Below are 17743 nucleotides of genomic sequence, written 5' to 3' on the forward strand. Positions count from 1 at the left end.
CCTTTAGTCTAATTACACATTGTTACGTAGTTGACCGTTATCTGAGATTTGTTTTCATGATTGCTGAATGTAAAGACTTTTATCTCTAAAAACAGTTTAGCCTATAACGCTAGTATAATGCTAGTATATAGGGCATAGAGTAATGACAAATAAAAATCGCTTGTTATTACCCCTAAAAAGGCTCAAAATAGCCCCACACTAACACGGCAGCATAAAAAGGGTCTCTACATTCAAACCGAAGCATTGAGAACTTTGTCAGTGTCCAAACAGTTTAATAAGAAGATATTTTATACACACAGTAAATTTCGCGAATTCAGGAAGAAGCCATCTTTGAAAAATAGTCTCTACCAGTCGATCTAAGAACGCAGATCTAAGTGCGCTGGTGAGATGTGAATAAGGTGATAAGGTGAGCGCGAACAGTAGGCTACGTGTTCTAAATTCCCTCTAAGAGTATTCGAGAAGGACTTTTATTATGACATGTTTTGCTGTGCGCGCTGCTGGGTAACGTTAGTTTCCGTTATTCCTTTGTGTTTACTTTCACTTTCAGCAGCCGTTTGCTCCGTCATTTTCCTCAGGTGTTAATGTGCGTGATTGAATGTAAGTTTATTTATTCATACGCAGTTACAACTGATGAATGTTTGTTAAATTGTTGTATTCAAGTATTTAGCTAGTGCAACCGAACTTTAGTTTAGTTATATGCAGTGATTCACGTGTATATGGTTGCAGCTGTAATCCGATGTGACGTTGTTATATATATATAAATAACGTGTCAGTAGTGAGTGACTGTTTATGTTTGTGTAACTTAAAGTTATTAGACACACACTGATGTATCTTTGTATTCTGTTTATTCTAGAAAAACCACATTCAATACCTTGTACCAATTCGGAACTCAGTACAGCTGGATGATGTCATTGTGTGTGAATATTCAAACCTATAAAGAGTTTAACGGTTCCCTGTCTCCTGTCACGCTTCTTGTCGGAGCCCCGTAGTGGATGAGCATTCACCTACCTATTCAAACATTACATTCCTTAATATTTGGTCCTTCGAGCCGGATTGCTACACTCATTACGGTGACATGGAGCAACAGAGTCAACATAACTCTCCTGATACCACATATCCTGTACGTCCACAGGCCAGAGCGCGTCAACTTCCATTACGTCTGCAAGCTTATGACATTGCATTACCTAAATCCCTCATACCAGACCATGCGCTGCATGACACTTCATACCACCAGCCAAGGATGGATCACCAAACAGCACAGCTAAACCTCAGTGGACGGGCTGAGCCTATCTCGACTGTGGATCAGCTTCCTATGGGTGAGTTATCTCTGGTGCAGAATGGAGCAGTTCCAGCCACATGTCACCTGGGCAGTGTTGATAATGGATCCGTTCTTGCTAGACAGTTAGATGCTGAGAGATCCTTTATGCATTCTAGTTCACCGGTAGGCCAAAGAGAATATTACAGTCAATCCGCAAGTGAATTACTCAGCAGTGGTTCTATTTCGCCTTCACTTCGAGATGAAGAACAGGCTAGAGCTATGTCACCGCCTGTGGTCAGACTGAAAGCTACTGCAGCGCCATCTATCCCAATTCAGTATACAAACCAGACATTCCCAGCTGCTATTGTCAACAGAGACATTTCTCAACAGTCAGCCCCATGGCACATTACACAAATAATGACAAATACCACATATGGTACGACTCCGTCATACTTGAGTGCCTCGCATTTACCTGCACCATGTGTAACTTTGCACCAGCAGACATTATTCAGTACGCCAGATTTCCGTTCTTCATATCAGCTTACCTCATCATTGCCACGTACTGTTACCTCAGTGAAGTTGCCTCTAGTTACAGCTGCCAACACAACTGGTGTGCCACCTGTCTATCAGTTACAGACTGCTGCGCCATGCCAACCACAACGGCAGCCATTCACCATGCCAGACCCTAATCGTCCTCCATCATCGGTCCCAGGGTATTATGTCACTCAGCCTTCTACACATATTCCAAGACAGAGCTGGTATGACACTCCAGTGATGTACCCGTCACCACCTCCAACTCCTGTTTATCAGCCAATGCCTCCAGCACTTCCACTCCAGCCAGTTCCAATCCCCAAATTACCGAAGCTTGTGAATGATAGTGAGAGAGAGTTTACGGATCTGAAGATGGCTTTGGACAATCTCCTCAATCCTCACACTGAGCTTACTGAACATTATAAATACAGAGTACTAATGGAACAGTTAGTTCTGGAGGAAGCCAGGCTAATAGCCCAATCATGTCGACATTATCCTGCGCCCTATGCAGCAGCTATGACAGCATTGCAACGACAGTATGGCCAACCTCATCAGCTGGCACAAAGTGAAATTGCATCTCTGTTAAATTCGCCTGATATCAGAGCAGGGGATGCAAAGGCTTTCCAAAGTTTTGCGCTCAAGGTTGACTTGTTAGTAGGCATGTTGATGTCTATTGAGGGGCCTCAGGGACGAGAACTCACTTGCACGGGCCATGTCGACAGACTACTCAGTAAGCTACCCAAGCAGTACAGAGATAGTTTCATCGAGCACCTCCAGTTACGAGGCCGACTGAGCACCGACAGCCTCAATCCGTATAACCTCCATGACCTCGCTGACTGGTTGAAAGTGAAGGCAGAGGCTCAGCGTCTGTCATCTAAAATGGTACAGCGCTACCAGATGGAGAGAGTTCAAGCCCCACAGAGAGAACGTCAATCCATGCCGAAGGCCCAAACTCAACTCACTGCAATTTATCATGGCAGCGATCAAGCCAAAGAGGTCAGTACAGTACACTATGCCCATTCAGAGCCCGCATATGGCCAGCAATTAGTCAAGAAGCTGAAACGTCTGTGTCTGTTCTGTAAAAGTCAAGAGCACTACTTGTCACAGTGTAGCCAAATCACTGAGCGCTCAACTGAACAGATTCTCAAGTGGATAAAGGACGGCAAGAGATGTTGGAAATGTGGCCGCACCAGTCATAGATGTGAGGAATGCACGCTGAAGAAACCTTGCAAGGAATGTGGCAGCGTACACCTCAGTGTCCTGCATTCTATCGCCAAAGAGGGTCCCAACCTTGTGTTACTTACGATGTCTGCCGATCGAGCATATCTGACTTCCCCTAGCTCCACAGGACGTGTGTACCTGAAAGTTGTGCCAGTACTGCTGTGGAAAGGCAAGAGGTCTGTATCAACATATGCTATCCTGGATGATGGGGCCCAACGGAGTATTGTTCTTCCAGCAGCAGTTCAGCAGCTAGGACTTGCGGGTAGGGAAGAGACTATGGCCCTTCGCACCATCCGACATGATGTCACACATTTGAGGGGACAGACAATTGATCTGCTGATTTCTACACAGTCAAGTCCAAAGGTGAAGTACACCCTCACAAACGTGTTTACAGCTCCTCTCCTTACGTTAGCTGAGCAAACCTATCCCATTAAGAGGCTTCAACGATGCTATTGCCACCTCAGAGGAATTCATCTTCCATCCTTTGATAAGGTGCAGCCCCTTCTCTTAATCGGGTCTGACTATCCGAACCTGATAACAGCTAAGGAGCCCATCAGACTAGGATCAGTTGGTGGACCGGCAGCTGTACGTACACAGCTCGGTTGGGTTCTCCAGGGACCAGATGGACTCCTCCCACATCAGGTACCTTCAACACAGTGCTTATTCACTTCCCTGTCTCCAATTCGAGATCCTGTTTACCAACATGTCGAGCGACTGTGGCAATTGGACGTCCTCCCATACCGCAGTGAAAAGCTGGTAACACGGTCAAAACAGGATCAAGAGGCTGTGAATATGCTAGAGACTGGAACACAACGTGTAGAGGTTGATGGCATCTGGCGTTACGCTACTCCACTCCTTCGTGCACGGGATGGCCCAGCTTTGAGAGGAACAAAGGAGGCAGTCTTATCCCGCCTCAGGAATACTGAGAAGCATCTCAGCAAAGACGCAGGGAAAGCTCAGGTGTATGAAGGTGAAATACAGAAACTCCTTGATTCAGGGTATGTTGTGAAGGTACTACCGGAGAATCTGCGGTCCGATGAGGAGTCATGGTTCATACCACACCACCTTGTGCACCACAATGGCAAGGCATCATGCATCTGGGTGTCTCCCTTAATCCGCAGCTGCTTCCTGGTCCCAGCCTCGGTGCCTCATTGATGGGAGTTCTCCTTCGGTTTCGGCAGTATCCCGTTGCCATTAGTGGTGACATACGCGGCATGTTTCACCAGGTGAGACTCCTACCCAAAGATAAACCCCTGCTGAGGTTTATTTGGAGAAACATGCGAAAGGAGGATCCGCCTGACGTCTACAAATGGCAAGTCTTGCCTTTTGGGACGACCTGTAGTCCCTGTTGCGCTACTTTTGCGTTACAGACACATGTGCGCAGCCAGCAGCCCGGAAACGAAGAAGTACTGCAGTCTATAGAGCGAAGCTTCTACGTTGACAATTGTCTTCAAAGTCTTCCCACTGCTACGGAACCTAAGCAATTGATCGATAAGATGAGACCTCTTCTATCTTCTGGGGGCTTCGAGATAAGACAGTGGGCTTCTAATGTGCCTTCCGTCATTCAACATTTACCATCAACAGCTCGTTCAGAAAGCATTGAGCTGTGGTTGCAGCAGTATAATTCGGATCCCATGGAACCAGCTCTGGGTTTGATGTGGCGCTGTCTAGAGGATCAACTGGGCTACCGGCATCGTGCCATGGTAGAGCACCCTCCAACGATGAGACACATTTACAAGGTTTTGGCGTCACAATACGACCCTCTAGGGTTTCTCATTCCCTTTACCACACGGGCCAAGGTTCTTGTCCAGAAGCTTTGGGCCAAACCGAGGAACTGGGATGATCCGAACCTTCCCGCGGATTTGTTAGAGCAGTGGAAAATATGGGAGGAGGAGTTGACTGACCTCAGCAAGATCAAGCTTAACAGATGCTACATCCCTTCCAACTTTGATGTGGAGACATCACAATTTAGATTGCATGTGTTTGGTGATGCATCAGAGGTGGCCTATGGATCAGTTGCTTACCTCCTTGTTGAGCAGCATGGAGAGATTCATACCTCCTTTGTCATGGCCCCCTCTAGTGTAGCCCCCAAACGACAGCTGTCAATCCCACGTCTCGAACTCTGTGCAGCTCTGACCAGTGCACAGCTCGCCAATTTACTCCGCCAGGAATTAACTATCCCCATAGAAGAAGTGACATTATGGACTGACTCTACTACTGTCCTGACTTGGATACAGTCCGAGTCTTGTAGGTATAAAGTCTTTGTTGGGACAAGAGTGGCGGAAATCCAAGAGTTGACGGAGCTTCACTCATGGAGGTATGTGGATTCTCTCAACAACTCAGCGGATGATATTACTAGAGGGAAGACACTTAGAGAGTTGGCGAACCCAAGCAGGTGGAGCCAGGGTCCAGATTTTCTTTGTGAACCACCAGATCACTGGCCAATCACACCCTTGATAGAGGCCCAAGATGATCTATCAGAGACGAAGAAAGTTGTCCTTTGTGGGTTAGTTGTAAGTGATGAAGGTTCTGGCATTCCAGATGCATCCCAGTACACTTCCTGGAAGGACCTAATTGATGCTGCTTACCAGTTTCTTCACGGGGCGGCTGCCCAAGACATAAGTATGCAACACCCTGATTACCAGAGTGCGGAAACACTAATATTGAGTCGATGTCAGGAGGAGACCTTTTCAGAGGAACTTAAGGCCTTGAAGGCAGCAAAACCTGTGCCTGCGTCCAGCCGTTTGAACACACTTGCACCAGAGTTGGATTGCACGCTAGGATTGATTCGTGTGGGAGGAAGGCTGAGGAAACTGGATGGCTTAAGTCAAACAGAGATCCACCCAGTGGTTTTACACCCAAACCATAAAGTGACTAAACTTCTCATTAAGCATTATGATGAACGCCTTCTCCATCCAGAATCTGACAGGGTTTTTGCTGAACTCCGTCGCCACTACTGGATCCTGAGAGGTAGACAAGCAGTCAGGCAACATCAGAGAGAGTGTCTGGAGTGCCAGAAGTGGAGAGCTAAGCCGATCGTGCCAATCATGGCTGACTTACCTCAAGCTCGCCTGCGACTGTTCCAACCGCCTTTTTTCTCTACTGGAGTTGACTGCTTTGGGCCCTTCATTGTGAAGATTGGTCGTCGCACTGAAAAGCGATGGGGAGTCATCTTCAAGTGCTTGACGACCAGATGCATTCACCTCGATCTCCTTAACAGCATTGATGCGGATTCATTTTTGTTGGCACTCAGACGCTTTATAGCCCGCAGAGGTACCCCATCTGAGATCCTCTCGGATCAAGGGACCAATTTCCGAGGAGCTGAGACCGAGCTAAGGGAAGCCTTCAAAGTGATGGAACCTAAATTGCAAGAGCTGTTGGCTGGTCATCAGATCAACTTTAAAATGAATCCTCCCGCCGCACCACACTTCGGAGGCGCATGGGAAAGGGAGATTAGATCAGTAAAGTCTGCCCTGCGTGTAGTTATCGGGAGCCAGTCAGTTCCAGAGGAAGTACTACGTACAGTACTGATCGAAGTAGAGGGCATCCTCAACAGCAAGCCACTGGGATACGTCTCGTCCGATGTTGCGGACATAGACCCGGTAACCCCTAATATGCTGCTTATGGGGCGGCGAGATGCCTCACTTCCCCAGGTGATTTACACTCCCGAACCTCTTTCTAAGCGCCGCTGGCGACACTCCCAGACCATTGTGGATCACTTCTGGTCATACTACATTCGACATTACCTCCCAAGCCTCCAGACTCGCCAAAAGTGGCAGCGAGAAACTCCGGATATAACTGAGGACATGGTGGTAATGATTATGGACCCGCAGCTGCCCAGAGCTCAATGGCCAACTGGTAGGATCGTCAAGTTGATTACCAGTGATGATGGACACATTCGGTCAGCTCAAATCAAGGTCAATGACCGCCTATACTTACGACCCGTGGCCAAACTTGTCAGACTTCCTGCACTTCCAGGTGGAGATGTTACCGATTCCAAGGACTAGGGAATTCATCTTTACACATATTAGCTATGCTAATCTGGGGGCGGCTGTTCTAAATTCCCTCTAAGAGTATTCGAGAAGGACTTTTATTATGACATGTTTTGCTGTGCGCGCTGCTGGGTAACATTAGTTTCCGTTATTCCTTTGTGTTTACTTTCACTTTCAGCAGCCGTTTGCTCCGTCATTTTCCTCAGGTGTTAATGTGCGTGATTGAATGTAAGTTTATTTATTCATACGCAGTTACAACTGATGAATGTTTGTTAAATTGTTGTATTCAAGTATTTAGCTAGTGCAACCGAACTTTAGTTTAGTTATATGCAGTGATTCACGTGTATATGGTTGCAGCTGTAATCCGATGTGACGTTGTTATATATATATATAAATAACGTGTCAGTAGTGAGTGACTGTTTATGTTTGTGTAACTTAAAGTTATTAGACACACACTGATGTATCTTTGTATTCTGTTTATTCTAGAAAAACCACATTCAATACCTTGTACCAATTCGGAACTCAGTACAGCTGGATGATGTCATTGTGTGTGAATATTCAAACCTATAAAGAGTTTAACGGTTCCCTGTCTCCTGTCACGCTTCTTGTCGGAGCCCCGTAGTGGATGAGCATTCACCTACCTATTCAAACATTACATTCCTTAATACTACGTGTACATATTGAAGAGAAGAAAACGGTTTGTGTTTGTGTTTCTTCTGGAAACAACGGACCATATGAGATTCTGCACAGTTCAGCGCACTTGGATCGGCGTTCGTAGATCGATTGGTAGAGACTATTTTTCAAAGATGGCTTCTTCCTGTATTCTCGAAGTTGACTGTGTGTATAAAATATCTTCTTATTAAACTGTATGGACACTGACAAAGTTCTCAATGCTTCGGTTTGAATGTAGGGACCCTTATTATGCTGCCGTGTTGGTGTGGGGCTATTTTGAGCCTTGTTAGTGGCAATAACAAGCGATTTTTATTTGTCATTACTCTATGCCCTATATACTAGCATTATACTAGCATTATAGGCTAAACTGTTTTTAGAGATAAAACTAATTACATTCGGCAATCATGAAAACAAAACTCAGATAACAGTTGACTAGGTAGCAATGTGTAATTAGACCAAAGGTTCATTTTGCGCCGGAGTTGTCCTTTAACGTAACATTTTAATTATATAATTATGAAATGACCGAAATGAATGAAACGACTAGATAAATGATTCATTCATTTTACTGATCGAAACTCAAAGATCTGAGTCAGTAAAAATGATCCAAGCTTCCCATCACTAAAGCACACTAGAATAGATAAAAGTATGAGACAAAGTGAATATACCTGTGTAAAATAATTCACAGATGTATTTAATAAAGTAATGGATACAGACTTTGACCTCAAAAACTCTTCAACCGAACCACAGGCTCAACTCTTCAGCACAGTGGTAACCCCAAAAACTCCAGAAATATACCACAAAACCTTTTATATTCCTAAATACTAGACCATTAAACACTACCAGATCTTCCTGTATATTAATATTGAGCAAAACACATCAAATAACTCATTTTAACATTTGCTCTCCTAAAACAGTCAGAAGCAAAGCATGCTGGGAACTGAAAATCTGTGGTAACTCTTTTCATGTTTGAAGAACGGCAAAGTCAAAAGCTCCAATGAGTTCATATAGTTTACTTCAGAAAACTCTCACAGGTACAGATTGGCAGGAAGACGGGCAGGAACACTTGCAACAACACCAAAACATTTACAAGAACCGACAAAGACTGAATGAACTGAGGGAAACTAAATACAGAGTACTGATGACAATAATGAATAGGAGACAGGTGAAATGGATGAAGATAATTAACTAAACACAGGTGAATAAACTGAGGACAAACGAGGAGCGGGAAAACTGAATAGGACTAAACCAAAACACTAAGAAAAAGGGGGAAACAAAGAGTCAAACTGTAGCACATGTACTGTATGTGGCATCTGTAGACAATAAAGGATAAACCTTACATGTAATTGTATTTTTGTCTTTATTTATAATTATGTAATATGTATTATTATGCAATATAGACATGCATAGTCAATATTGCTGTGCATTGAAAAATATAAGACCCAGTACTAAACTACATTCACTTACACTTTCTAAGTGACTGACAACTCTTAAATAACTGGTTTGTAAATAATGCTATACTTCATTTACAAATTATTATTTGATCATTAATAAAGTATGAAAATACAATTATTAAACACATAAATCTGCTTATAAATCAAGAATAAATCATTTATAGCTGTATTTATAAACAACAGCTTATTAATGTCTATGAATGCTTTATGAATGAATGATCTGTTTTCTAATGCTTAACTAATGATTAATAGCATGCAGATATTATAAAGTGTTCCCGATGTCTCTTTAAACTGTGACCATATTAACACATGAACAATTCACAACAACCTCATCAGCCAGTGTTTTTTAAAGTTTCCTGAGAGTAACGTTTAAATGATCTGGATAATACAGTCTTGTGAGAGTAAAAGGTTGTTTTTCTCCAAAACACATTTCATGACGCTTGTGAAATAAAAAGCAAGAGTTGTATTTAAGGGGGCAGTTTAGTTGGTAACGGGGCACGGTTCGCTAATGTGAACGCTGTCATGGGACCCGGGTGCGCACTGCGGTACCGAACCCGAGACTGCCTGGAGTTCGGTTGCTCCTGAACCGTGCCGCGGTTCGCGTGAATGTGAAAGCAGCACGGATTAATCCGGGCGCGCACTTTATCAGGAAGTAAAGTATCCTGCGCATGTGTTTTAGCTTATTGTGATGTATTCAGTTAAATAAAACACTTGTAAGGGATGATAGTGTTGTTGATTTACCTTGGGTACGAGTGAGAGTGAGCCTGCGGTGTATTCGTGCATTGTGTGTGAAATCAGGGCACCACATTTGGAAATCCACGTCTCCTCAAAAGAGTCCGTTTGCAAGCAGCAGAAGTCCACCTTATGTGACACACGCACAGTAAACATGTATTGTTCACTCAACTGCACACAATAGCAGCGAATTATTAAAAAAAACACACACTTCTGCTTATTTACCCACGTTCTGTTTTCTAAGCCCCCTAAAAGTCTCTTGTTGGACTGATTAATCAAGCTCTCCATAAAAGAAACAATACAAACCCTACAATTTAATATAATATCACGTATTATAAAGATCCCTCATATTTAATGATGTTGTATGATTTGTAAATTGCAAAAAACGGATTACAGTTTCAATGAAACATTATCAGTTGTTAGTAAAAGTTCTGACCAGCAGGAGTCGCCAGAGTGGCGATGAGAATCAGTGAATCAATGAATCACTTCATGGAGCAAATGAGTCAATACATCAGAAAAAAAGATTTCTCTTATTGCCAAAGCACAGAGTCATGTGGGACAATATATAATTAATAATATATAAAGTGGTGTAATCTTCCTTTTAACTTATGTCCTCTGTGATTCTGGTTATTGGATCAGAGGTTGCACATCTCACGCAAACCACGTGACAGAACCATCATCACTTCACTAAACCAGCCAGAGGTAACAGTGAGTAGTGTTTTTACTGGTTATTAGATCAGATAAACTGTTATAATCACTGTTTTATTTCAGTGTCGCCCAGTCAATCATCACTTCATAATAACCAGTTCTAGCAGTTAATGAAAGTACATTGATTTGATCCTATTGAAGCTACAGGCTTTCTCTGCGCTGGTGACAAACTGAAGTCTGCTTTTCTTTAACATTTGATGCTTATTGTTTGTTTAAATGTTAAAGGTGCCCCAGAATGTTTTTTAAAATCATTTTATAATATTTCCTGCAATGTTATGTTTTTTAGATCAAAAATAGTCATAATTTAGAAATAAAAGGCATTTTTCCTAGCCTGATTTTAGCCTCTGCTTTGAACGCTCTGTTTGAAGGGGCGTGTCTGCTGTGTGTAATCCGGCCTCTGCTGTGATTGGCTGACACGCTTGCATATGAAAAAGCTATGTATATGTATTTTGAATGACGTCTCTCACTTTAAATTCATTAACCCCATTTTTTTCAGTGATATTGTCCTTGAGAAGCCTGTAGGCTAAATAATATCTGGCAAATATAATGTTATAACGGTCATCGTTATAATGATAACAGGATATCTGTCACCATCCTTGGACTGTCTGTGTGTTTTGATTTGCCACGTGTGCCCCTCGTCTGAGTTTTCCGTCCTCATCTGTTGCCATGGACACTCATCACCTCCCGCGTATTTAAGTTCCTGCCTGTCTTCACTTCTTTGTCCGCTATTGTTTGTGTTCAACACGCTGTCGCACCTGTTACCTGTTCCTGAGTTTCGCTAGATTAAAGAAAGTATTTTTCTACCTGCTTCTCCGTCATCATTCTTCCGCCCCGGTGACAATATCATGGTCATTGGTATATACACTACCGGTCAAAAGTTTTAGATCAGTAAGATTTTTTTATGTTTTTAAATATAGTCTCTTCTGCTCACCAAGGCTGCTTTATTTGATGAAGAAAAGAAATGACAAACAGTAATATTGTGAAATATTATGACAATTTAAAATGACTGTTTTCTATTTTAATATATTTTAAAATGTATTTTGAAAGCTGAATTTTCAACATCATTACTGTTGCTGATTACCTTCAGAAATCATTCTAATATGCTGATTTTATGCTCAAAAAACATAAATTATTATTTTCAATGTTGAAAACAGTTGTGTACCATTTTTTCCCCCAAAAATCTATGATGAATAGAAAGTTAAAAAGGACAGCATTTATTTAAAATATAATCTTTTCTAACATAATAAATGTCTTTACTGTAACTTTTGATCAATTTAACTCATCCTTGATGAATAAAAGTATTTTCTAATTTCTTTCCCCCAAAAATAAAAAAAATAAATTCTTACTGACCCCAAACTTTTGAATTAGTGACTGTTATGTAGAGATTAATGTTTTCAACATGGATAATAATCATAAATGTTTCTTGAGCATCATATTATAATAATTTCTGAAGGATCATGTTTTTTTAATCAAATAATTGCAGCCTTGGTGAGCAGAAGAGACTTCTTTTAAAAACATAAAAAATCTTACGATCTAAAACTTTTGACCGGTATTTATTTTTCTCTAGGTGTGTTTTTAATTATGTTGGCCCATGATGAGACAGACACCATACTGTCCAACAATAAGTTAATCATTTATTTATATGTATTTTTTTTTACAGATAAATACTGAAATTCTTTTTACTTTTAAATGCTGAATTCAGGGGGTCGACAACTTTAGGCACACAAGTTATTTTTCACAGATATCTGTCTAGTTTACTCATGCTCATACTCTTAGCCTTTAAATGTTTGAATGTATATCCGCAATACATTATCAGGGGGTAAAGATATCATTGGAGTTTTTAAAGTTACTATGCTCTTGTCACCAGATGAGATATCATTTGACCCTGTGATTCTTCAGGAACGATGCCATCCACACTCAGTACATGACAAAGGTGAGTTTCACAATAGCTGCCACTATCACAAACCAAGAGACCGAACACAACAGGCCTTCATCCATATGAACTCACCCATACGTAGGGATATGCAAGGTTCAAAATAAACACTGTGGTGCAGTATGAACGAGTAGAGGCTTTCAAAAGAAAACTACACAAGTGGAAAACCTGTGTCTCCTCTGGAATCAGTGACATGTTCGAGCACACCCATGCATTTATTGCAGAAAAACATTTTAATTTTAAAACCATTCAACATCAAATAACAGTGCATCTCTCAAAGGTCCTGGAGAAATTTGATCCTTCTTTCCCCGCTCTAACTGAGAAACAAGCAGCTGATTTTCTGTGGATCAGAAACCCCTTCACTGAGAAAATTGAAGCAAAGCTTCCAGCTACTCTGCCATCAAGACTTCTGAAAAAGCTTATAGAAATATCCTCTGATGCCAGCCTGAGAGCCCGTTTCAGTGAGGTCCCATTGCAATCATTCTGGTCTAAAATTGCAGAAGAACACCCAGTCTGTCACACAGCTGCAATGAAGGTGTTGATTCCCTTCAGCACCACCTACCTTTGTGAAGCTGGGTTTTCAACCATGACAGCCCTTAAAACCAAACACAGGGCCAGACTGACCCTTGAGGATGATATGCGTCTTGCTTTGTCAAAGATCTCTCCACGTATTGACCAAATTATTACTCACACTGATTGACAAAGCTTCACAAATAACATGCAGTAAACATACAAGTATTGTGGTCCCAGACAGCATTCATTTTGTAATAGCCTATATTCATTTTTTTTTTCTATTTCAAATAGGGCCAATTTATAGGCTATAGGAGTAAATAAATAATTGAAAATGGCCTACTGATGTTTTTGTTATTGTAGTTACAATAGTATGTCTTTAATTGTTCCATAAATATATATGGTTACAGTAATAAACATACCGTTTGTTTGAAAAAAAAAAAAAAAATCGTCATCCTTACTGCAAGCTTACAAGAGCGATAATGAGATCAAATGTGAAGGGGGGCCCTAAAATGTTTTCTTGGGGAGAAGGGGGTCTCAGACAAAATAAGGTTGGGAACCACTGCTTTAAAGGACATTAAGGTTCATGACTTGTAATGTAAATAAACAATGACAAAAAAAGGTTGAACTGCAATATCTGCAAAAGTAATTTACTATGTTTGACAGTCACATAACAGTTTGACAGTTTTGCCAACTACCAACATACATAGCTTTTACTTTACATTATTTCTGCATCCTATGATACTTGAATGTGGAGGACCCTTTTTGTCTAATTACCTAAAGATTTATTTCTTATAACTTTTTACAAAATGGCCATATTATAACTGTTTTTTTTTTATTCTCAATTCATGATATACCTTTATAAAAACAAATGTATTATTGTAAATGAGTTTTAACAAATTAGTGAATTTTTAACCATTACATATTTTCATTATTTTATGTGTCCATAATACCCCAGGAGTCTATAATGTCACAATTTAGTCTGGTCTCTGTCATGTTTTGGTTTGTTCATGTCATGTTTCATGTCTGATTGTGTGATTACCTGTTTGTCATGTGATCCTGCCAAGTGTCTTGTCATTGGTTAATTGTCTGTTCATTGTTCAAAGGTGTCCCTTGTCTTGTCATTAGTCTGTGTATTTAAACCCTCATGTTTTCCATGTGTCTCTGTCAAGTATTGTTTCCTGTAATCACTGCTTGTGTAAGTTTATGGCCACGTGTAACCCTCTCTTGGGTTTTGAGTAGACCTGACGACCAATCTAATCAGCTATAGGTCAAACTGGCCAATATCAGAGTTCTAGGTATACGACTACGGAGCCTGGAACGTTAGCAGGAAAGAGAGAACACAACCCAGATGAGCTCAAGAGATGTATTGAACAAATTAATAACAGTTAGTTCAATAGATAAAAGAAACAATACATATGAAGCTCAAGAGATGTATCGTACAAATTGGTGACAATTATTTACATTCCCTGCCTATCTAAGCCGGCTTCCTGAGTGCACATCCGCACACTGAACCCAAAATAAAACTCAAATAAAATAAAGAGTCCGTAACAGTATTTGGTGTGTATGTGTGTTCCTCAAAGTATCGACGTATGTTCGTTTCACTACCCGGGTAGGTTTATGTATGCTCTTATCTGTGTATAATGGAGGAAAAAGATGAAGATGGTTCCGAAGATGCCACGGCTGGCCACACCAGGCTCTCGGTTCACTCAGTAGTCTCTTTGGTTGGCTCGCCACTGACCGCAGGTCAGATTCAGATGATTCAATCCTCTCAAAAAACCAATCTATGCATACAGTACACAATACATTAGTTACTGTTAACTCATTTCTACTCAAATTCAATTCAACTTAAATCCATTCAACTCAAATCAATATATATCCAAATGGTACAGGATAGGGCTGGGCGATATATCGCACGATATTGTTATGCGCATCTAATCAGTAAAGCCGGTTCCTTGATTAGCAGTAAATCACCTTCACCTGCTTTCAGATGGAGTGGCATTCACTACAAAGAGCCGTAGATCACTGACAAGCTGAGCCAAATCGCGTTAATATCGAGGACATATCGATATCGATATTTAATGCGATATGGCTCAGCTGGTCAGTGAACTACGGCTCTTCGTCAGGACAAAACCTCCCGTGTTAAACTAACACACCTGGGAGTGTATATGAGTCCACACTCAAGAGTGTTAAAGTTAATGAGATAATTAAGTGATTAAATGAGTGATGATTGAGCATTATTGAAGACACCTAAAGCAGAATCACAAGGAAAAAATCTAAAATTTTAAGCCACCGTTATGGAGATGAGTGTTTGCTTTAGTTGGGCTCTTCACCCTTATATAATTAACTTTATATTTTAATTTGCTGTTGCATCTGAGTTATATCTATCAGATGAACAAAAATAAACAATAATAAAATGATTTTGGTCATATAATGACATTTATCATTTGAAATTATATAATTATATATATATATATATATATATATAATGTATAATAAAGTATATTTATAACATAATTTATTCTGATGCTTAGTGTATGACTTAGATTCTGAATAAATGTCCAGAATGTTAAATAGGCTATAATAGACAGTTTTCTCAAAAGTTGCTTAAAAGAAAAAAACCTTTCCTTTAGGCACACACAGACCTCAAGATTCAGTCAATGCTTCTCTACAACGGTGACGAGTAGAATATTCAAGTAGGAAAAGTTAATTACATCGACAATTCAGATCATAATTTATTCAAACCGCAATGCATGATGGGAGCCATTAATGAGTTGTGATTGGTGGCAACAATGATTAATTTCGCCACCACAGTTGAGATAGACAGGCTGATTATTCATCTCTGTGTTTCTAAATAAGCATGAAAGTGATTGGATCAGAATAATGTTTATTAATTAATTTATGTTTAAAGAAAAGTACAGATATGCAGTACAATCACTAAAATCTTGCTAACAAGTTAAGCCAAACCATCTGAAAAGTTTCATTTTACAGATCACAGCATGATTATGTCAAAACATAACCAACACTATAAGATCAAAGATGTCTTATTTGACTGCTATTAATCAATAATAAAGCAAAGACACAAAATTTAAAGTGAAAGTATAAGTGTCAAGAGCCCAACTAAAGCAGACACTGATCTCCATAACGGTGACTAACAATTTGTGATTTTGTCCCAGCGATTCTGCTTGTGATCATCAGGTGTCTTCAATAATGCTCAATCATCACTAAATTAATCACTTAATTATCTCATTAACTTTAACACTCATATCGTCCATTTGAAAGCATGTGAAGGTGATTTACTGCTAATCAAGGAACCGGCTTTTACTGATTAGATGCGCATAACAATATCGTGCGATATATCGCCCAGCCCTAGTACAGGATATAAATACTCTAATCATTATATGAAATGAATAGATACACAACACACCATATAAAATAGGTCAGTTACAATAAACAATCAATAATTCAATCTTGTACTTCCATCTCACAGTATGAAATATTATATTGACATCTCTGAACCCAGATATTTCTGTTTTTAACTTCTATTAAATCTATTTATGCATCTTAATAACATTTTAACAGCACATTTTAATATATTCACTCTTTTTAACAGTTAATATGATCTTATGTTCCTCATATAGAGTGCAAATATGTAGGTTGGCAATTAAATGAACTAAATCACCCTTATCTTACAGATAACAAGTAATAAAATGAATACTCACTCAATCAAATGAATTTTAAATCAACAGTTAACACACTTAACATTGGGAAAACTATAAAAGATCTGCTTTAATAGTTACCAGTTTAGCTGAGCTAACAACAGAGCTAAAATCAGGACGAATCCACATTGTAAATGCTAATCATTAGCACTTGGCTAGCGCGATTTGCGATCTTTTACGAGCACATGGGTCACATCTCGAACAGCATAAAACAATCAGAATCTGCGTCTATATGATATCAGATAGTAAGAATCAGGATCAGAACTCCGATTGGTTTTATAAGAACAGTATTTTTTTCTATGCTGAAGCTAACACGGCCAGCATAACACTCAAATCAACATTAATATTCTTACCGGAGATATATCTTGAGGAGTTTGCAAAGTCGTACGATCTAACTTTCTCTCTCACAGCTTTCAACCTTATGGACACATAACATTACAATTTAGTACAAGTTTTCTCTTAGAATTTCTATTTCTCAAAGGATATTTCCATACCAGTTGATGCGTTCGGACAATGTCTTTAATAAAAGAAAGATGTGTCGTTGCTTTTTTTTTTAAACTCCCTGGAGTGTACGCCCCACCCCCTGGTGGCTTAAAAAAGGTATTGCACATCAGTAACCTTGTGTGGGTTACACACGGTTTCATGCCATGTCATGCTTTGGTTTATGTTTTGATCTTGTTACCTGTTATTTTGAATAAACTGCACTTGGGTTCTCATCTAGACTTGCCTCTAGTGGATCCTTTACAGAATACTTGACCCGCAACTATGAACCCAGCAGTTGCCCTACTTTGCCTACGTCAAGGTAACAGAACTATTGAGAACAATGTGTTTGAATTTCTGGAAATCTCCAACCAAGTGGACTTTTAATGAAGTAGCGTTAAAGGACATTTTCCATCATGGATTAAATGAATTGTTGTGCTATAAACTGCATGGGGGGAAAATTCATTTTTCCCTACAGGAATACACTGACTATGTCCTTTCGTTAAGTGGCTCAAATTTTACTGTAGGTTTTACTG

At 40.2% G+C, this 17743-nt stretch overlaps 1 long non-coding RNA gene across 1 annotated transcript; it reads right to left on the reverse strand.

Moving 5' to 3' along the window:
• Positions 1-14360: 14360 nt before the first annotated feature.
• On the reverse strand, positions 14361-17358 carry LOC148997635 (uncharacterized). Its single transcript, XR_016147471.1, has 3 exons — positions 17222-17358; positions 17081-17145; positions 14361-14792 (listed from the first exon to the last, which is right to left on the reverse strand). It is a non-coding gene; the product is annotated as an uncharacterized LOC148997635 (long non-coding RNA).
• Between the last annotated feature and the right edge of the window lie 385 nt (positions 17359-17743).

This window comes from Pimephales promelas, chromosome 2 (genome assembly GCF_988280905.1).
Source record: "Pimephales promelas chromosome 2, fPimPro1.hap1.1, whole genome shotgun sequence".
Classification (NCBI taxonomy): Eukaryota; Metazoa; Chordata; class Actinopteri; order Cypriniformes; family Leuciscidae; genus Pimephales; species Pimephales promelas.